This window comes from Arachis hypogaea, chromosome 16 (assembly GCF_003086295.3).
Source record: "Arachis hypogaea cultivar Tifrunner chromosome 16, arahy.Tifrunner.gnm2.J5K5, whole genome shotgun sequence".
Lineage (NCBI taxonomy): Eukaryota > Viridiplantae > Streptophyta > Magnoliopsida > Fabales > Fabaceae > Arachis > Arachis hypogaea.
Window position 1 is genome coordinate 59064070 of NC_092051.1, and position 23267 is coordinate 59087336.

Consider the following 23267-nt stretch of genomic DNA (forward strand, 5'->3'; position numbering starts at 1 on the left):
AACTTGAAGGTTAAGATGAACACGAAGAACAAATTTTTGAAAAATTTTTAATAACTAAATAAAAACCAATAACCTCTTAATTTATGAAAAAGCAAAAATAAAAACAAATAAACAAGTAAAAAGCAAATATTTATAATAACCAATAATAAGGCACACGTTTGCAATTCCCCGGCAACGGCACCATTTTGAAGAACAGAAGATTGACGGTTTAGAATTCAGAATAAATTCCCGTTGCAAGTATAGTTTCTAAACCAAGCAATCATCCTTTCTTACAAACGTTTTGGTTGTCACAAGTAACAAACCCCTTAAAAATTGATAACCGAAGTATTCAAACCTTGGGTCGTCTTCTCAAGGAATTGCAGGGAGGTATGTTCTTATTATTGGTTATGAGTTTTGTAAATTGGGGTTTTGAAAGTAAGGAACAAGTAATTTAAATGACAAGTAAAATAAATAAATTACTATAAAATAAACTCTTGGCAAGGTATGAAAATTCGGAAGTCCTATCCTAGTTATTCTTATGAGAATTGAAGTTAATCCCACTTAGTTAACCTTTACGAAAGCAAGGGAAAGTCAAGTGGACTAATTAGTTAGATTCCCAAGTCCTAGCCAACTCCTAAGGAAAGACTAGAGTTAGTGGAATTCAATTCAATTAGCAGACATAACAATCAATCACAATAAGTTCGATAACTCAAGAGCCTCCAGTTAATCATTAAAGCCAAGAATATAAAAAAAAAACTAAATAAGAATCATAAATCTGAAATACCTCAATTTATATCAAATAAAGAAAATCCTAACATGAAGGGTTCATAAGCCAATTGGGCAACATAAGTCAGATACAAATAAAAGAATTAGAGTATATAAAAGTAAAAGAGAAACATAAATTAAAGGAACATTGAATCTGGAACTCGGAAAAAATTGTGAGTTGAAATAATAAAGTTGAAATAATAAGAAATCCTAATTCCTTTAAGAAGAATCCTAATCTTAAATCCTAAGAGAGAGGAGAGAACCTCTCCCTCTAAAAACTACATCTAAATTATGAAAAGTGAATGTATGAGCTGATGATTATGAATGAATAGATTCTCCCACTTTATAACCTGTAATCTGTGTTTTCTGGGCCGAAAACTGGGTCGAAAACAGCCCAGAAATCGCTGAAGAAAAAATCTGCCACGCTGATTTTTGTCACTGCGATGCGTCCGCGTGGAGCGCGCATTCGCGTCACTTAGCTTCAGGGCAACTATGGCACATTATATATCAAATTGAAGCCCCGAACGTTAGCTTTCCAACGCAATTGGAACCGCGTCTTTTGGACCTCTGTAGCTCAAGTTATGATCGTTTTAGTGCGAGAGGGTCAGGCTGACAACTTTGCAGTTCCTTCAACTTCTTGTATTCCTTCCACTTTTGTATGCTTCCTTTCCATCCTTCAAGTCATTCCTGCCCTGTAAATCCTGAAATTACTTAACACACATATCAAGGCATCGAATGGTAATAAGAGAGGATTAATATTAGTAATTTAAAGGCCAAAGAAGCATGTTTTCAATCATAGCGCAAAATTAGGAAGGAAAACGTAAAACATGCGAATAATAAGGATAAGTGGGCAAAGAATTGATAAAAACCACTCAATTAAGTACAAGATAAACTATAAAATAGTAGTTTATCACATAACACACTCTATGGTTGCTTGAAATTGATCCAATGCTTCCTTGAGACGATCCCTTAACTCTTGTTCCCCTTGGATATCATGAGTAGGATCATATGGCTCTTGGATTGATGGACATGAGTATTCTTCCATAGGAGGTTGTGGTTGAAAGTAGTATCCATCTTGTGGTTGAAAATTTTCATGCATTGGAGGTGGTTCATCTTGGTAATAGTATGGAGGGGGTGGCTCTTGAAAATGTTGGGGTCGGAATGGTGGTGGCTCTTATGTGGTTCATATGGCTCATATGGTTGTTGGAATAGTGGATATGGATTAGGGTCATATAAAGGTGGTTGGTAAGAAGGGGCTTGTGAGTATGGTTGAGGGTTATGTTGTGGATATGGTTCATAGGCATATGGTGGTGGTTCTTGAAAGTCACAAGGAGATTCACCATAGCCATTGGATTGATATGCATCATGGAATGGCTCTTCTTCATAGTGCATTGGTGGAGGTTGTTGCCATGAGGATTGATCATATGCATATGGCTCCTCCCACCTTTGGTTGTCCCATCCTTGATGCATCTCTTCATTGTAGCTTTCATTGCCTACAACATAGTTAGAACCAAACTCATAGCCAAAGTGAGAATTCATGATAGTAAAGACAAAAAATAAAAAGCACAAAAATAATGAGATAAAATCTAGCTACTAAATCGAACAAGCAACCTATTCACAATATTCACATATGTACAATAACCAATAACACAACACCATTGCAACTCCCCGGCAACGACGCCATTTTGATGAGAGGACTTTTGACGGTTTAGAACTCACAATAAATCGTCGTTGTAAAGTATAGTTTCTAAACCAACAATAATAGTCCTTTCATACAAAAATTTGTTTGTCACAGGTACAAACCCCTAAATTTATAAACTAAAGTATTCAAACCTCGGGTCGTTTTCCCTAGAAATTACAATCAAGTGTTCTTGTTATTGGTTATGAGATATTTTGGGGTTTTTTTGGGATAAGAAACAAGAAAGATAAATGGCAAGTAAACTAATAGCTGAAAAGTTCTTGGTAAAGGTTGGAGGTCAAGGATCTCTATCCTTATCACTAACCACAACATGAGAATTGGAAAGGATCAATCCCATTAAGTCATCCTCTAACTAGTAAAGGAAAGTCAAATGAGCTATATCAATCCAAGTCCATAAGTCCTAGTTCTCCACCAAATCAATTAGTGAGATCTAGAGTTAATGGCTCCCAACCGTCAATTACATGGACATTAGTAACTCAAGAGTTCCTAAGTTACCTTTCCAAGCCAAGAGCACAAAATTATACTCTAAAATTGCAAGGAATGTAAATCTACACTACTCAATTTCAAGGAATTAACAACAACAAAGCAAATCAACAATAAAGAAATCATAAATTGCATTGAAAGAGAAATAGAAGAAACAAAAGTAGAGAATTACATGAATTAAATGCAAAACTAGAGAGAAGAGAAGTAGAAAAAGAAGAATTACAAAAGAAAAAGTAAATCTAAGCATGAAATTAACCTAGATCTAAGAATTCCTAATAAAGATCTAAAACCTAATCCTAATCCTAGAGAGAAGTGAGAGCTTCTCTCTCTAAAACTAACTTTCCCTCCAAAACTAATCTAAACTAAACTAATGGTCAAAAGTATGTTAATTTCTCTTTAATCTTTGGCTTAAATAGCATCAGAAATGAGTTGGATTGGGCCCACAAGGCTTCTAAAATCGCTGGCCACGAGTTGCATTAAGTGAGTCATGTGCACCCATCGGCGCGTACGCGTATAGTGCACGTGGTCACCCATATAAGTGATGCAACTATGGGAAATCTTATATCATTTCGAAGCCCCGGATGTTAGCTTTCCAACAAAACTAAAACCGCATCATTTGGACCTCTTTAGCTCATGTTATAGTCGATTGAGTGCAAAGAGGTCGGTTTGATAGCTTTTGCAATTCCTTCATTTCTTCATGAGTTCTCCATTTTTACATGCTTTTCCTTCATTCCCTTGATCCAATATTTGCCTCCTAAATCTGAAATCCCTTAACAAACACATCAAGGCACCTAATAGAATCAAGGTAAATTAAATTTAGCTATTGTAAGACCTAAAAAGCATGTTTTCACTCTTAAGCACAATTAAAGGAGAAGTTATAAAACCATGCTATTTCATTGAATAAATGTCGGAAAAGATGATAAAATCCTCTAAATTCAACACAAGATAAACCCTACAAATGGGGGTTTATCACTGTCCTGGTTTGAACTCCTTCCTTGAGATCTTCTTGTCATGCCACCTCTTAGCTTTTTCCTTATATATCTTAGCATTTTCATAGGCTTCTAGCCTAAACTAATCCAACTCATTTAGTTGTAGTAGCCTCTTCTCCCCTGTTGCTTGAGAATTAAGGTTGAGGAGTTTAGTGGCCCAGAAAGCTTTATGCTCAAGCTCTACAGGGAGGTGACAAGATTTGCCATATAACAGCTGAAAAGGGGACTTTCCAATAGGAGTTTCGAATGCTGTCCTGTATGCCCATAGTGCATCTTCTAGCTTTCTGGCACAATCTTTTCTGGTGGCTCCCACAGTCTTCTCTAAAATCCTCTTCAACTCCCTATTTGCAAGTTCTGCTTGGCCATTGGTCTGTGGGGTGATAAGGTGTGGCTACTTTATGCATCACCCCATATTTGTGAAGTAGTTTCTCCATCTGTTTTTGCAGAAATGACTGCCACCATCACTGACAAGTCCCTTAGGCACTCCATATCTAGTGAAAATGTGCTTCTTCAGGAATAGAAGGAAAATTTTGCATCACATGTGGTTGTGGCTATTGCTTTCACCCACTTTGAGACATACTCCACTGCTACCAAAATGTATTTGAAAGAGTAAGAGGGAGGAAACGGGCCCATGAAATCAATGCCCCAAACATCAAATAGCTCCACTTCTAGGATGTAGTTCTGAGACATCTCATTCCTTCTTGTCAATCCTCCAACTCTTTGGCATTCATTACATTGGTGAACAAACTCTCTGGCATCCTTGAAGATGGTTGGCCAATAAAATCCACTCTGCAGTATTTTAGCAGCTGTTCTTTCTGGTCCAAAGTGTCCACCATAGGCTGAACCATGACAATGCCACAATATATCTCTCATTTCATTTTCAGGGACACACCTTCTAATCATTCCATCAGAGCATCTCTTGAATAAGAAAGGTTCGTCCCACAAAAACTTCCTTGCTTTATTGAGTAGCTTTTTCACTTGTTGCTTGGAAAATTCTTGAGGTATCTTCCTTCCCACCTTGTAGTTTGCTATGTCAGCAAACCAAGGTGCTTGCTGAACTTGGAAAAGGTGTTCATCTGGGAATTTTTCACTCACTCGTTGGGATATATCCTGATTAGCCTCTTGTGGCACTCTTGACAAATGATCTGCCACCTGATTCTCGCTCCCCTTCATATCTCTCACTTCAATGTCAAATTCTTGTAGCAACAGCACCCATCTGATGAGTCTGGGCTTTGCATCCTGTTTAGACATGACATACTTGAGAGTAGCATGATCAGTATACACTATAACTTTTGAACCAATCAAGTATTGTCTAAACTTATCAAATGCATACACAATGGCCAGTAGCTCTTTCTCTGTAGTTGTGTAATTCTTTTGTGCCTCATTTAACACCTTACTAGCATAGTATATGAAATGATGCAGCTTGTCTTTCTTTTGCCCCAATACAGCACCAATTGCAACATCACTTGCATCACACATAAGTTAAAAGTGGAGTCCCCATTTTAGAGGTGTGATGATTGGTGCTGTAGTGAGTTTTCTTTTTAAAGTTTCAAAGGTATGTTTACAATTATCATAAAAAATGAAAGGATTTTCAACCACCAACAAATTGCTCAATAGTTTGGCTATTTTTGAAAAGTCTTTGATGAATCTTCTATAGAATCCAGCATGCCCAAGGAAACTTCTCACTGCCTTTACATTAACAGGCATAGGGAGTTTTTTAATGATTTCCATTTTAGCTCTATCAACCTCTATACCCTTGTTTGAAACTTTATGCCCAAGAACAATACCCTCTGGTACCATGAAATGGCATTTTTCCCAATTTAAGACTAAATTTGTTTCTTGGCATCGTTTCAATACAAGAGTTAGATGTTGCGAACAATTTTCAAAAGAATTTCCAAAAACAGAGAAATCATCCATGAAGACCTCTAAGAATTTTTCAACCATATCTGAGAAGATGGAAAGCATACACCTTTGAAAGGTAGCTAGGGCATTGCATAGCCCAAATGGCATCCTTCTGTAGGCGAAAACTCCAAATGGACATATGAAGGAGGTCTTTTCTTGGTCTTTGGGGTCCACCACTATCTGATTATACTCGAAATATCCATCTAGGAAGCAATAATAAGCATGGGCAACCAACCTCTCCAGCATTTGATCAATAAAAGGGAGAGGAAAGTGATCTTTCCTTGTAGCCTCATTCAGTCTCCTATAGTCTATGCACATCCTCCAACCAGTCATTGTCCTTGTAGGGATCAATTCATTCTTCTCATTGGAGATCACAGTCATCCCCCCTTTCTTTGGCACAACCTGGACTGGGCTCACCCAAGAACTATCAGAGATTGGGTATATGAATCCCGCATTTCATAGCTTCATTACTTCCTTTTAAACTACCTCCTTTATGGTTGGGTTGAGTCTTCTTTGAGGTTGTACTACAGGTCTTGAATCCTCTTCTAGCAAGATTTTGTGCATGCAGATGGCAGGGCTTATGCCCTTGATATCATCAATGGTCCACCCTAAAGCTGTCTTGTGAGCTTTCAATATTTCAACCAGCTTTGCCTCTTTTTCCGTACTTAAGGAGGAATTGATGATTACTGGCAGAGTCTCTCCTCCTCCCAAAAATGCATACTTGAGATGAATAGGTAGAGGCATTAATTCTTGTTTTGGCACCTCCTCTATCTTGTCTTGTTCCACCTCTTTCTCAATGGAAATTTCAGCTACTTGTTCTTCCATTGTCTCTTGATCTCCTTCCCCTTCTTCTTCTTGTTGCTTCTGATACTTGGATTCCAACATTTCTTCCACCAAACTATCTATCATATCCACTCTCATGTAGTTCTCTTGCCCAGGGGGATGTTGCATTGATTTGAAAACATTGATGACCATTTGCTCATTGTGCACCTTGAAGATCATTTCTCCCTTTTCTACATCGATAATAGCTCTTGCTGTGGCTAGAAATGGTCTTCCCAGGATAATTGAGTTGTTTCCTTCCTCTTCTGTGTCCAAGATCACAAAGTCTGTGGGAAAGATAAAATCTCCAACCTTCACCAATAGATTTTCCACAATTTCATTGGGTGTCTTGATTGATCTATCGGCCACTACAAGTGACATCCTGGTAGATTTGATTTCTTCTATGGCAAGCTTTTTCATCATTGAGAGGGGCATCAAGTTGATGCTAGCACTTAGATCGCAGAGAGCTTTCTCTAATGTCATCTTGCCTATGGTGCATGAAACTACAAAACTCCCTGGATCTTTAAGCTTTGGTAGAATACCCCTTTGAATTACTGCACTACATTCTTCAGTGAGCATGACGGTTTTCTTCTCATGCCAACTTCTCTTTTTGTTGATGAGCTCCTTCAGGAACTTTGCATATAGAGGCATCTGCTCCAATGCTTCAGCAAGTGGGATATTAATCTCCAGCTTCTTGAAGACCTCAAGGAACTTGGGGAATTGTTGATCCTTGAGTTCTTTCTGTAGCCTTTGAGGATATGGCAGAGGAGGTGTGTAAGTCTTCACTTCCTTTATCTGTCCTTGTGATAATTCCTCCGTGACTTGTTTCCCTTTCCTTGAAGCTTAGAGCTGCTCATCTTTTTCTTTAAGCTTCTCCTATTCTTGCTTGTCTTCTTCCTTGTTGCTGGCTTCATCTTTCTTGCTGCTAGCCTTGTCATTGTCCATAGGCTTCTTGTTGACTTCTTTGTCATTCACCAAGGTTCTTCCACTCCTTAATTGAATAGCTTTGCATTCTTCTTTAGAATTTGAAATGGTATCACTTGGGAGTGAGCTTGTTGGTCTTTTAATCACTGCTTGCTTGGACAGTTCCCTAATTTGCCTTTCTAAGTTTCTCATTGAGGCTTCATGATTCTTGCTGGTTATCTCCTGATACTTCATCATCTTTTCCATTAGTATTTTCAAGTTGGAGATCCTTTGAGCTTCTTGTAGTAGTTGTGGCTGGTTGTGGGATGTTGAAGGTGGATGATATTTATTTTGGTTAGTGGTTGGGTTATTGGGTGGATAGTAGCTGAAATTTGGTAGTTGTTTTGGAGTTTTCTGTATGGATTGTGGTTAGTGTTTTGCTGGTTGTGGTTTGTGTAAGTTGTGTTTCTTGAGTTGTTTTGGTTTGAATTTCTCTGCCAAGGTTGCTGGCTGTGGTTGTCTCCCCACCTTAGATTTGGATGTTTCTTCCAAGAGGGATTGTATGTGTCTCCATGGAATTCATTCTGACTGGATCCTTGGTTGTGCATGTAGTTCACTTGTTCCTGTGGCTGATCTTCATAATTTTCCTCATTTTGTCTCAACCCAGCTGGTGGTTGATTGGTGACATTTACTAATGCAACTTGCAGACTATCAATCCTCTTAGCCATCTACTTGAATTGTTGCTGGATTTGCTGATGCATCACCTTGTTTTGAGCTAGAATAGTGTCCACAACTTCCAACTCCAGTACACCCTTTCTCTGGGCTGGTTGGCATTGTCTTTGATGAGTAAAGAAGTATTGATTGTTTGCCACCATATCTATGAGGTTTTGGGCTTCTTCTGCTGTCTTCATTAGTTGCAATGAACCTCCTGCTAAATGATCTAATGCTTCCTGAGCTTTCAAAGTCAATCCTTCATAGAAATTCTGAAGTATGTCCATTTTATTGAACATTTCAGGGGGGCATTTTCTAATCAGGGCCTTGTATCTCTCCCAAGCCTCATAGAGGGATTCTGCATCCATCTGTGTAAAGGTTTGCACCTCTGTCTTCAATCTGATAATCTTTTGAGGTGGGTAGAACTTGTCTAGGTATTTTCTCACTAGATCTTCCCAGCTAGTGATGCTTTCTTGTGGAAAGGTTTCAAGCCATTGAGCATCCTTGTCCCTCAATGAAAATGGAAACAATAAGAGTTTATATATGTCAGGATGCACACCATTGGATTTCGCTGTCACAGATCCTCAGGAAGATATATAAATGCTGATTTGGATCTTCTAGTGGGCTTCCTCTATAGGAGCAGTTGTTTTATACCAAAGTGATGAGCTGGGGGCTTCAATTCAAAGTTGTTTGCATTGACATTTGGGGTAAGGATGCTACTTCCACAATGCCTTGGGTTAGCAAATGTGTAAGAAGCCAAGACTCTCCTCTGGGATTGACCATTTTGTTGGCTGCTCCCACTGGTGGATTTGTTGGATTCTCCTCTATTTCTTGGTATTCTTCTTCAGAAGTTTCTTCACCAATGACTCCCTTTCCTCTGGCTTCCCTTCTCAGCCTTCAAAGAGTTCTCTCGTCACGATCACCAGAGGTGGAGACCTCTCTCCTTGCTTCTGTTATACAACCAAAACAATAAGAAACACACAGAGCATTCTGTAGCTTGAGTGCAGTGAGAATTAGTAGAGACAAAGTCTCAAATAGTTAGTGTGCTTATCAAAAATAAACAAAAAACAAAGAAAAATTGCTTAATCTAGACCACCACCTTACTTAATCATTGTCAATCTAGATCAATCCCCTGCAACGGCACCAAAAACATGATGGGTGGAAAAACGATTGCACACAAAACTCACCGGCAAGTGTACCGAGTCACATCAAGTAGTAATTACTCATAAGAGTGAGGTCGATCCCACAAGGATTGATGGATTGAGCAATTTTAGTTAGGTGATGAATTTTGTTAAGCAAATAGTTGGTGAATTGAGTGATTTTGATTGACAGAAGCTAAATTGCAGGTAAATAAAGGTGCAGAAAGTAAATTGAGCAAAAGAATAAAGTGCAAAAGAGATAAATTGCAAGTAACTTAAAGAACAAGAAAGTAAAAGAGCTAAAATTTAAAGTGCAAGAAATGTAAATTGCTGAGTCTAAATTGCTGAGAAATGTAAATTGCTTGAAGCGTAAAAGGATTTGGGTGCTGGAATTCAAAATTTAACAAGAAACTGTAATTTGAAGCAAATCAGAAAGCTATTAGATGAAAGGATTTAAGTCAGTAGCAAAACAAAAAGAAAAATTGCTTGAAGAAGCAAACAGCAAGAAAACTTGATTCAACTATTAAATTCATAAAGATAAATTGAAGATTCAAGAAGAGAAATGAGGTTAGAAAGTAGATCTAGCTCTCAATTGCTCTCTTGATCAAGCAGAAAAGTAATTGCAGAAGAAGATAATGAAAACAGGAAATTAAACTCAGATCCAATTCTTAGAAAAATTGTGAAGAGAGGTAAAAGATGATTCTCAGAGTTAAAATCGATGGAGCTCTTCAATCTCAATTCAAATTCCCAGAATAGATAGCAGAAGTTGTAGAAGAAAAGAAAATGAAAGCAGAAAGAATCCTAGATCTCAATCCCAATTCCCCAATTCAAAATGAAAGCTAAAGTCAAAACTAAAATTGAGCTAAAGGTAAAATGTAAAAGTGAGCAAAAAGGTCCTCTACAAATCAAATTAACTCCTATTTATACACTTTCTATTTTTGATTTTCAGAGTTTGGAGTGGTCTTTTTAAATTGGTGAAGAAATGGATCCAAGATGGCTTTTTAATTGAAAATGGCCCAGGGTGCTAGCTCCAGTGGAGCGCTCCCTTTTGTAAGGAAACATAGCGCTACTCATGCCTTCTGTCTTCCTTGTGCCAAGCCTCATACATAGCGCTTAGTTGGAGAATTCCAACGTAGCACCCCTTGCTTGCATTTGTTTCTCTCTTCGAGCCTTGGTGGCTTCCTTTGGAGCTAATTTCCTTGTAATGTAGCGCTCAGTTGTGTGATTTGAAGGTAGCGCCCTTTTGATGCATGTGTGCCCCTCTTCGAACCATGGCTATCCCATTTTGAGTGTGCCATGCCTTGTTTTTCTTTGTTGAGGCCACGAAAACGTTCATTGATTGAACGTAGCGCTCTCTTCATTTGAGCGCTGGGCTTTGATGTTGAGCACTCCATTTTGATTGTTAACGTAGTGCCCTTGCTCCCCTTGCTTGGCCTCCCAATACTAGCATTCACTCTTTGAACGCTGGCGTTCAAATAGAGAGCGCTACAACCTTGCTTTCTTGGTGCTTCATTGGGCGCTCCGTTGGGTCTTTGAGCACTGGCCCTTGCTCCTTGTTTGAGCGCCACACTTTTATGGCCATGGGTCACGCTTTTCAAAGCGTGGCCTAAGGTTTAAAGCGTGCTCTAAGAATCCTTTTTTCTTTTTTTTTCATCATTTCTTCACCTACAAGTAATTAAAATAACCAATCAAAGCATCACCAAATTCACAAGATTTCTAAATCATTCAAAAAACCAACTAATTCTAGCTTAAACTTCATGATTTTGTGTCAAATAAATGATGGTTGATTGATTTAACATAACCATGTAAATCTACTCCAAATCACTTACTTATTATGCAAGAAAATACATAAAACCTAATGAAACAAGTGAAAAATGCTTGAAAAGCTAGCATAAGATGACTTGTCATCACTGGTCAGCAGTTTATACCTCTCTCAGGCTTCAGAGAGGGTCTCACTATCTCTCTGCCTGAAGGTCTAGACCTCCACCCTTAGCTTAGTCAGCTTTTGTGGTGGAAAGAATTCAGACAAAAATCCAGTGACTACCTTATCCCAAGTATCCAAGCTCTTCTTGGTTAAGAATCTAGCCACAGCTTTGCTCTATCCCTCACAACAAATGTGAAGAGCATGAGTTTGTAAGCCTCAAGATTTACTTCATTCATTTTCACAGTATCACAAACCTTTAGGAAATTAGAGATAAATTGATTTGGATCTTCCTGCGGGAGTCCGTGATACTGACAATTTTGTTGTACAAGAGTGACTAGCTGAGGCTTAAGTTAAAAATTGTTTGTAGCTATAGGAGGCACCACAATACTTTTCCCATAGAGATCTACATTGGGGGTAGTGTATGAGCCAAGCACTCTTCTAGGTTGTTCATTCTCATTCAGATTTGCCGCATTGGTGTTAACAGCACGATTATGATCCATAGTGGACTCTGTGGTGTGCGAAATTGTGATCATTCCTTCCTTGATAACGGCGCTAAAAACTCAATACGCACGTTCATGTTCTTAATTCTGTTTCACAACTTTGTACAACTAACCAGCAAGTGCACTGGGTCGTCCAAGTAATAAACCTTACGTGAGTAAGGGTCGATCCCACGGAGATTGTCAGCTTGAAGCAAGCTATGGTCACCTTGTAAATCTCAGTCAGGCAGATTCAACTGATTTTATGAATTGATAAGTAAAAGATAAATAAAATATAAAATAGGATAGTGGTACTTATGTAATTCATTGGTGAGAATTTCAGATAAGCGTATAGAAATGCTTTCGTCCCTTTGAACCTCTGCTTTCCTGCTGTCTTCATCCAATCCTTCCTACTCCTTTCCATGGCAAACTGTATGTTAGGCATCACCGTTGTCAATGGCCACCTGTTCTCTCAGTGAAAATGGTCCAATGCGCTGTCACTGCATGGCTAATCATCTGTCGGTTCTCGATCATACTGGAATAGGATTTACTATCCTTTTGCGTCTGTCACTATGCCCAGCACTCGCGAGTTTGAAGCTCGTCACAGCCATCCCTTTCCAGATCCTACTCGAAATACCACAGACAAGGTTTAGACTTTCCGGATCTCAAGAATGGCCATCCATGGGTTCTAACTTATACCACGAAGATTCTAATATCTCGGACTCGGTCCCCTGTATTAGATATCTAAGAGATATTCATTCTAGCCTGTTTGCATGTAGAACGGAAGTGTTTTTCAAGCACGCGTTCATAAGTGAGAATGATGATGAGCGTCACATAATCATCACATTCATCATGTTCTTGGGTGCGAATGGATATCTTAGAATAGGAATAAGCTTGAATTGAATAGAAAAACAGTAGTACTTTGTATTAAGGTCCAGGCATAGCCGAATGGCCAGCCCCCAAAACGTGGTCAAAGGATCAAAAGATAATCCAAAGATATAAACATAATAGTAAAAAGTCCTATTTATACTAAACTAGTTACTAGGGTTTGCAGAATTGAGTAAATGGTGCAAAAATCCACTTCTGGGGCCCACTTGGTGTGCTTGGGATGAGCATTGAGCTTTACACTTGTAGAGGCTTCTCTTGGAGTTGAACGCCAGTTTGTAACCTGTTTCTGGCGTTTAACTCCACTTTGCAACTATTTCTGGCGTTTAACTCCAGATTGCAGAATGGAACTGGCGTTCAACGCCAGTTTACATCATCTATCCTTAATCAAAGTATGGACTATTATATATTTCTGGAAAGCCCTAGATGTCTACTTTCCAACGCAATTGAGAGCGCGCCATTTGGAGTTCTGTAGCTTCAGAAAATCCACTTTGAGTGCAGGGAGGTCAGAATCCAATAGCATCTGCAGTCCTTCTTCAACCTCTGAATCTGATTTTTGCTCAGGTCCCTCAATTTCAGCCAGAAAATACCTAAAATCACAGAAAAATACACAAACTCATAGTAAAGTCCAGAAATGTGATTTTTATTTAAAAACTAATGAAAATATATTAAAAACTAACTAAATTATACTGAAAACTATGTAAAAACAATGCCAAAAAGCGTATAAATTATCCGCTCATCACTCTGCAACTTCCTTTTCAAAAGTCTCACTTAGATTTTCACTAGCCTTGTAAAGTCTAGCTAATTGCAAGCATCGCCGCAAAGTCCTTTTAAGTTCAAGATCAAAATCTGTAAGAGGTTCCTTGTCTCTGTTCCTGCTCATAAACAAACAGAAAACAAGAAAGGTGGGATTCCCTACGCTAGAGTGTAGAGAATTCTCAGTGAGGTAACTTGTGTAAAGAAATAAAATAAAATACTAGACAATTAAAGCAAAAGATTTTTGAAAATTGCAATTAAAAGTAAGCTAAGAAATTCGAAATTTATAAAGAAAAATTAAACAGGAAAGTTAAAATAAAATTAATTAGGTAATACCAAACTTAATTTCAGAAATTAAGGAAAAATACTAAGTAGAATTTTCGAAAATTAAGGAGCAACAATTAAATAAAATTTAAACTAAAAAGCCTAATCTAAGTAATCAAACAACTAATATTTGTCAATCTCATGCAATCCCTGGCAACAACGCCAAAAACTTGGTGCGAAATTTATAACCCACAAATTCACTAGCAAGTGCACCAGGTCGTACCAAGTAGTACGTCAAGTGAATGAGGGTCGATCCCACAAGGATTGATGGACTAAGAAACAATGATTGAGTGATTCACTTAGTTAGACAAACAAAAAATGGCGTTTGAGAGTTCAAAAGCATTAACAGTAAATTCAGAATATCAGAAAGAAAGCAGTAAATAGGTTGTAAAATATATGAGTAAAACAGTTAAGGTTTCAGAGATATTTATTTTTCGGATTAACTTTTCTTACCAACTATTTTAATCATGCAAGATTCAATTCATGGCAAACTATAAGTGACTAAACCCTAATTCCTTAGATCTTTTTAGTCTCATATAACCTTCATTAACCGCCAATTCCTTGGTCACTTGATTCCAATTAGAGGGTTAAGTTCAACTCTAGTTTATATGCCACAGAAATCCTAATTATCCAAATATAAGAGGATTATATGTCACTTATCCTGTTAAGTCCAGATAATTAGAAATTTAGGAGAAGTTGTTTTCAAGCTGTTGTTCAAGCAAAGAGATTTTCTAAGTTTTACAAGAACTCAATTAGAACAAGGGTCATACTTTCGTTCCATCCAGATTCATAAGATAAAGGACGAAAACAATTCTTGAAATTGAAATCAATACATGAATTAGAATAGAAAATAATAGTATTAAACCATAGAATAAAAAAAGCTCCTAACCGTAATAGTGGAGGTTTATTTTCTCATGGCTCAGAGAGAAAACTAGGGTTCTGTAAAACTGTAGAGTGTAGAATGAGGTAAGAAAAGAGAAGAGCCCGAAGGGCTGATTATTTTCCCTTTTATATCGAATCCTAATTAATGTAAAATATATTTTCTAAAACAAACTAATATCTTTTCCTATTTATAAATAAAATAAAAGTTAAATCAATATCAATTAATATCTCGTGCAGATCTTGATGGATGAGTGGGGACCACTTTGATTCCTATAGCTGGCGCCTAACTTGGAAGACTTGGCGCCTAACCTGGAGGAGGCAACAAGGAGTGGGTGTGTATTGCTTGACCTGGCACCTGACTTGGTGGGTTGTGGTGCCTAACTTGAACCTAGCCGAATCTAATTGAGTGTGGTGGTTGTTGATGCCAGGGCATCTTGGCTAGTTTTAATAGCCATTTTTTGTGTATTTTTGGATACTTTCATGCATTTTCTTAGGCAATAAGTAAGTAATTGGTTGAATATGCATTCATACCTTGATTCAAGCAAACATTGTGAATTTTAAACATTTGCATGAGAATAATGCTAGAATTGAATGATAGAATGAATGATGCATGATCTCATGCTCTAGAGCAAGACTTTGATGCACTTTGTTTGTTTGATTTCAGACCAAAAGAAGAAGAGAAGAGCCACGTTAGTGGCCACGTTACTGCCACTAATGTGGCTATTAACGTAGAAGAAATCTAAGCTTGCAACGTTAGTGGCCATATTAGTGCCACTAACGTGAGCATTAACATGGAGCAAAAAAAGGTTCACAACGTTAGTAGTGTTAACTTCACCATTAACATTGGAATTGGCCAAGGATACCCACGTTAGTGGCCACATTAGTGCCACTAACGTAGGCATTAACATGGGATGAAGGAATAGATGCAACGTTAGTGGTGTTAACTTCACCACTAACGTTGGAAATGGCCAAAGAAGCCCACGTTAGTGCCACTAACGTTAGAACTAACGTAGAAGGGGAAGAAGTTTACAACTTTAGTGGTGAAGTTAACACCACTAACGTCTTCGAGCCAAGGTATACCCATGTTATTGACCATGTTAAGAACACTAACGTGGGCCATTAACGTGGAAGAAGAAATGATTGTAACGCTAATGGTGAAGTTAACACCATTAACGTTATCAATGGTTAGGAAAGACTACGTTAGTGGTCATGTTAGTGCCACTAATGGTGGGGTTAACGTAGCTCAAGAGGGTTAGGACGTTAGTGACAAAGTTAGTGTCACTAATGTCTTCGAACTAGAATTTATACTTAACGTTAACCACACTAACCTCTCGACTAATGTGAATGATACCTGACTCAACTTCTTCCAGCAAGCTGAGCTAAGCCTACTAAGTTTGTAACTACTTCAACTGAGCTCAGAGGCCCATATCCAGAGACTTGCAAACTAAACTGAAAATTAGAGAAGTAGTATATATAGGGGTAGTTTTGAACTAGAAAGGGAGTTTTGGACCTGGGGATCCAGATTATAAACACTCTGTATTTTACTTTCTCTGTAATTCAGTTTACTTTCAATGCACTTTTCATTTCTCTTTTCCATTCCCAGAGCTATGAACATCTAAACCCCTCTTCATTAGGTTAGGGAGATCTGTTGTAATTCAATGGATCAACAATAGTTTTCATTCTTCTTCCTCTTTCTTTTCTCTTGATTTGCTAGAAAGCTTTCGATCTTCATCCAATTGAACAATTGTCTCGGAAGAGAAATTGTTCATACTTGGATTTCCTCTGAACCTTGGAAGAGGAATGAGGAAATCATGCTAGAAATGCTTTCTCATGTTGGACTGGGTTGGGGTTTGGATAGATATCGTGCCATGTAATCTTACCAATATTTTGACCTAGAAAAGCATGTGGTATAATCAGTGATCATACTTCATCTCTTCCCATGAGCAATTAGATCAAGGAATTGGGCAATTGTTCAAGCTTAGAGAGATTGGATTGCCAAGGAATTGGGATCCAATCACCTAAGATTGTGATGCCAGGGCATTTTGGCCAGTTTCACTGACATTTTCTTTACTGTTTTTAAGGTAGTTTCATGCATTTTCTTAGGAAATAAGCTAGTTTTGGGTAGATATTCACTTACATCTTGATTCAAGCAAACATTGTGAACTTTGAATTATTTCATGAGAATTTTGCATGAATTATATGATAAATTGGATGATGCATGATCCCATGATTAAGAGCAAGACTTTGATGCACTTTGTTTGATTGATTTCAGGCTAAAAGAAGAAGAGAAGAAGCCACGTTAGTAGCTACGTTAGTTACACTAACGTGGGCACTAACGTGGAAGGAAGGAAAGCCCCAACGTTAGTGAAAAAAGTTAGTGGCATTAACTTTGAAGAAAGGAAATGGAGCCAACGTTAGTGACACTTAACATTATCACTAACGTTGGACCAAGCTCATAAGTGGGCACGTTAGTTGCCACGTTAACTTAGTTAACATGGCCTCTAACGTTAAGAAGAAAGGGGGGAAGCCAACGTTAGTGACATTCAACATTATCACTAACGTTGGCCAAGTCACATTAAGCCACGTTAACTTCCACGTTAACCTAGTTAACGTGGAAGCTAACGTGAAGAAACAAGATGGTCGACAACGTTAGTGACACCCAACATTGTCACTAACGTTGGAAGCACACAAGCCCCCAATAAGCCACGTTAACTCCCACGTTAACCTAGTTAACGTGGAAGTTAACGTGAGGAAGAGAAGTTGTCGACAACGTTAGTGACACCAAATATTGTCACTAACGTTGCCAACACAAGCCACAAAGAGCCACGTTAACTCCCACGTTAACTTAGTTAACGTGGTAGTTAACGTGGGCAAAAGTCCCACCTGGTAGCCTGACCATGCCTTCTTCAAACACGCATAACTTGAGCCACAAAGCTCCAAATGAGGTGATTCCAGTAGCATTGGAAAGTAGGATTCCAGAGCTTTCCAAGCATATATGGCACTACATGGTTGACACTAAATTTGAGGGAGAAAACCTGCCCTGAAAGTGCAATGATGAACATGGTATCAGCCTGTATTTTGGCCAACTGACCTCTTCACCTTCCAAGAAGTATAACTCGAGTTGTAGAGCTCCAAATGATGCGCTTCCAAAGGAAATGGAAATTAGACATCCAGGGCTTTCCAACAATATATAATAGTATGGGGTGGACACTAATTTTGAGCTTCAGAAACAGGAAAATCGCTCGCGTTATTGGTAATCAACATTTCCAGTAACGTTGGCATATATGCCAGCGACCATGTCCACTTCAAAGGAGCATAACTTGAGCTACAAAGGTCCAATTGAGGTAATTCCAGTTGCGTTAGAAAGCTGACATTCAGAGCTTTCCAACGATATATAATACTCTATAGTGGGCATGAAATTTGAGCACAAACAAGAGGCCTCTTTTAAGCCCTAAAAACACCAACTGGGCAGCAAGTGCAACGTTAGCCACAATAACTTTAGCACTAACGCCACACTTGTAGCGTTAGTGTGGCTAACTTTAGCACTAACTTTAGCACCTGGACCTCAACTTAACTCACTTCTCTCTCAAGTCCACTTCCAAGCTCAAGCAAGCAGGCCCACAATTGTCAACCAATCAAAGCCACAAGAAGCATCTAGAATAGGAATTTTCATTTAATTGTAATTTGCTTTTAATTTCATTTTGTAATTTAGGAGAGCCTATATAAAGGCCTTAGTCTTTACATTGAAAGCATTCTGATACAGAGGGAGAATTCTGGAAAAGGGGATTGAAGAGGGGTCTTCGGACTCCCTCCCCTCACACACTTTTCCTTCTCTTTCTTTTAGTTGTAATTTTCATTTATGAATTTGAAGTTTTATTTTCAGTTTTTATCTTCATCTTTACTTTTCTGCACTTTCTTTCTTTTCTATTTTTGTAGAGCTATGAACAACTAAACCCCTTTCATTGGGTTAGGGAGCTCTGTTGTAATTTGATGGATCAATACTAATTTTCATTATTCTTCTTCTATCTTTTCTCTTGATTTTACTTGAAAGCTTTCGATCTCCATCCAATTGAGTAGTTATCTTGGAAGAGAAGCTATTCAAACTTGGATCTCTTTTGAACCTTGAAAGAGGAATGAAGAGATCAAGCTAGAAATGCTTTCTCATGCTGGACCAAATTGGGTTTGGATGGGTACGTGACTATAACCCTCTCAATACTTGATTTGGGAAATGCATGTGGTATAATCAGTGACCATACTTCATCTCTTCTCATGAGCAATTGACCAAAGAATTGGCTATTGATCAAGATTTGAGAGATTGAATTGCAATAAATTGTAATTCAATCACTTATGATTGCCAAGGAGATCAATGAGTGCATTGATTGAGGAATAGATGAAAATGAACTTGATCCGGAGAATTGCAACATCTCCTAAGCCCAATGAACTCCCCATCTCTGATCTTACCCATTCTCTTTAATTTTTGCCATTTACTTTTATGAGCAAATCCCCCATTCCCATTTACAATTCTGCAATTTATTTTCAGTCATTTACTTCCAATCCTCTAATCCTAGCATTTACTTTTCTGTTATTTACATTCCCGCCATTTTATTTTCTACAACTCTCAACCAAAATTCTGGATTCGCTCAACTAGAACATTCTTCTAATTAAAGTTGCTTGATCAATCAATCCCTGTGGGATTCGACCTCACTCTATTGTGAGTTTTTACTTGACGACAAATTCGGTACACTTGCCGAAGGGAGATTTGTTGTGAGACAAGTTTTCCGTGCATCAGATTGCCAAAAGATCAATGAATGCATTGATTGAGGAAGAGATGAGAATGAACTTGATCTAGAGAATGCAACATCTCCTAAGCCCAATGAGGTCCCCCACTTCTTTTCTTTCCCATTCTCTTTAATTCTGCTATTTACATTTATGATCATCATCCCCATTCCCATTTAAGTTTCTGCAATTTACTTTCTACACTTTACATTCTGCCATTTACTTTCAGCTATTTACATTTCTTGTTATTTACTTTTCCCACCATTTAATTTTCTGCAATTCTCAACCCAATTCCTGCTTAGTTCAACTAGAACACTCCTCTAATTAAAGTTGCTCAACCAATCAATCCCTGTTGGATTCTACCTCACTCTTTTGTGAGTTTTTACTTGACAACAATTCGGAATACTTACGGAGGGAAATTTGTAGCGATACAAGTTTTTGTGCATCAAGTTTATGGCGCCGTTGTCGGGGATTGATTTTGCATTGATAATGATTAAATTAGAGGATAACTAGATTGAGCAATTTTCTGTTGAATTGTTTTATTTTTGTCATTTTACTTTCAGTCTCAGCACTTTTACTTCTTTTTTATTGCTTATTTACATTTCTGTATAACTAATCCACTAACTGTTTGATAAATTACACCACTCACACTAACCACAATCTTAACAAGAGTGATTCCTTCACTTTTCTATTGCTTGTGTGTTTTGCTGATTGTATGACAGGTAGAAGAAGAGGAGCTTCAACCTCTTTTAAATCTGAACTTGAGAGCACCTTCCTTAGACTAAGGAGGGAAGCAAGAGGAAAGAGGGTTATTAGTGCAGAAGAAGAAGAGGAGGACTTAGATATGAATATGTAGGATGATATGGAGAACCATCATGAGGAAGAGGCATATAATCATGTTAGAGAGGGTGTAGCCAATCATGATGGGCATGAGAGAAGAGTTCTAGGCTCTTACATCAACCCAAACCCAGGGAACTCTGGAAGTAGCATCCTAAAACTAACCATTCATGCCAACAACTTTGAGTTAAAGCCTCAACTCATCACCCTTATTCAAAATATTTGTTCATTTGAAGGAATCACCCAGGAAGATCCCAACCAACATCTAACCACATTCTTAGAATATGTGATACTGTGAAGGCTAATGATGTTCATCTAGACACCTATAAACTACTTTTATTTCCCTTTTCTCTCAGAGACAAAGCAGCAAAGTGGCTAGAATCATTTTCAAAGGAGAGTTTGACAACTTGGGAAGATGTGGTGAATAAGTTCTTGACAAGATTCTACCCTCCATAAAGAGTTAACAGGTTGAGAGCTGAGGTACAAACATTTAGACAACAAGATGGTGAAACTCTCTATGAAGCATGGGAGAGATACAAGGAACTAACAAGAAGATGCCCTCCAGACATGTTCAATGAATGGGTACAGCTGCACATTTTCTATGAAGGATTGTCATAAGAATCAAAGAAGGCCTTAGATCACTCTTCAGGAGGTTCTCTCAACAAGAAGAAGACAATTGATGAGGCTATAGACATCATAGAAACAATGGCCAACAATGAATACTCCTATCCCTCTGATAGAAACTCAAATAGAGAAGTGATGGAGTTAAAACACATGGATGCATCGCTGGCCCAGAATAAGCTGATAAACAAACAATTGGCTGATCTCACCAAGCAGATAGAGAAAAACCAAGTTGCAGCAGTCAATATTCAACCACCAGTTCAAGAAGAATTGAATGCAGATGAAGGAGGTGATTGGGAGCAAGCCAATTATGTTGGAAACTCGTCAAGATAGGCCTATGATCCATATTCCAAAACCTATAATCCTGGTTGGAAGAACCACCCAAACTTTGGGTAGGGGTGATAAACCACTATTTCATGGTTTATCTTATGCTCAATTGAGTGGTTTTTATCTACTCTTTACCCACTTATTCATACTATTTGCATGGTTTTATATTTCCTTCCTAATTATGTGTTTTGATTGAAAACATGCTTCTTTGATCTTATATTTGCTTATTATTAAACCTCTCTTATTACCATTAGATTCCTTGATATGTGTATTAAGTGTTTTCAGATATTATAAGGCAGAAATGGCTTGGAGGATCGGAGGAAGGCATGCAAAAGTGGAAGGAATGCAATAAGTTGGAGAAATTGCTAAGCTGTCCAGCCTGACCTCTCTGCACTCAAATGGCTATAACTTTAGCTATAGAGGTCCAAATGACGCGGTTTCAGTTGCGTCGAAAAGCTAACGTTCGGGGCTTCGATTTGATATATAATATGTTATAGTTTCCCTAACGCTAGGCGACGCGACTGCGTGATCCATGCGGCCGCGTCGCAGTGACGAAAAACCAGCGTGGCAAAAATCCGAACCCAGCGAATTCTGGACTGTTTCTGACCTAGTTTGCGGCCCAGAAAACACAGATTAGAAGCTATAAAGTGGGGGACTGCATCCATTCATAAGGAGGCTCTCACATTCACAATTTTAAGAGTAGATGTAGTTTTTAGAGAGAGAGGTTCTCTGCTCTCTCTTAGGATTAGGATTTAGGATTTCTCTTAGTTTTAGGAGTGCCTCTAAATCCCAGGTTCAATGTTCTTCAGTTATAATTTCTCTTCTACTTTTAGATACTCTAATACTTTTACTTGTTAATTACTTATGTTGCCCATTTGATTCATAAATCTTTATTTGAGGTTTTTAAGATTTAATCTTACTTTGCTTTCAATTTAATTTAGATATTTTTCTCCCTTTTGGCTTTGGTTGAATCATCGGAGACACTTGAGTTATCAAACTCATTGTTGATTGAAAATTGGATTTCTTCATTTCATTAATTCATAATTCCAATAACTCTAGCCTTTCTCAAGGAAAGACTAGCACTTGAGGAATCAGAATTAATTCCTCCACTTAACTTACCTTCATAGTTAGAGGTTAACAAAGTGGGAGAAAAATCCAATTCTCATCACAATTGATAAGGATAACTGGGATAGGAATTTCAGTTCTTATACCTTGCCAAGAGTTTATTTTATACTTATTTATTTATTTTATTCTTCTTATGCAACATACTGCTCCCTTACTTTTCAAGAACCCTAATTTCTAAAACCCCCAATTTACAAAACCCATAACCAATAATAAGAACATACCTCCCTGCAATTCCTTGAGAAGACGACCCGAGGTCTAAATACTCAGTTATCAATTTTAAAGGGGTTTGTTACTTGTGACAACCAAACATTTGTACGAAGGGATTTCTGTCGGTTTAGAGACTATATCTACAACACGACTGTTTTTATGACATTCTTTACAGGTAAAAATCCTAACGTCAAAATGGCGCCATTGCCGGGGAATTGCAAACGTGTGCCTTTTTATTGGTTATTGTAAATATTTTTTTTATTTTTGCTTGTTTATTTATTTTTATTTTTGTTTTTATTTTTGCTTTTTCATAAATTAAGAGGTTATTGGCTTTTATTTAGTTATGACAAAATTTTTCAAAAATTTGTTCTTAGTGTTCATCTTGATCTTCGAGTTGTTCTTCGCGTTCATCTTGACCTTCAAGCTGTTCTTAGTTGTTTTCTTCGTTTTGATCTAAAAATTTGAAATTTGGTGTCACTTTATTATTTTTCTCTTTCCTCATTAAATTCAAAAATATTTTTAATTAATTTTTTTTCGAAAAAAAATTTCAGATTTTTATTTTTTTAAAATTTTATCTTATCTTATCTTATTTCAAAATTCAATTTTCAAAATTAAAATTTCAAATATTCAAATTTCAAAATTTAATTTTCAAATTCAAAATTTAAATAACCTTTTAATTTAAATTTATTTTTATTTTTGTCTTTAATTTTTTTATTTGCTACTATGAACTCTCACCCC

At 37.6% G+C, this 23267-nt stretch overlaps 1 non-coding gene across 1 annotated transcript; it reads right to left on the reverse strand.

The window, feature by feature from the left end:
• Positions 1-20714: 20714 nt before the first annotated feature.
• LOC112760735 (small nucleolar RNA R71) lies at positions 20715-20818 on the reverse strand. The gene has a single exon (XR_003181162.1). It is a non-coding gene; the product is annotated as a small nucleolar RNA R71 (small nucleolar RNA).
• Positions 20819-23267: the final 2449 nt, after the last annotated feature.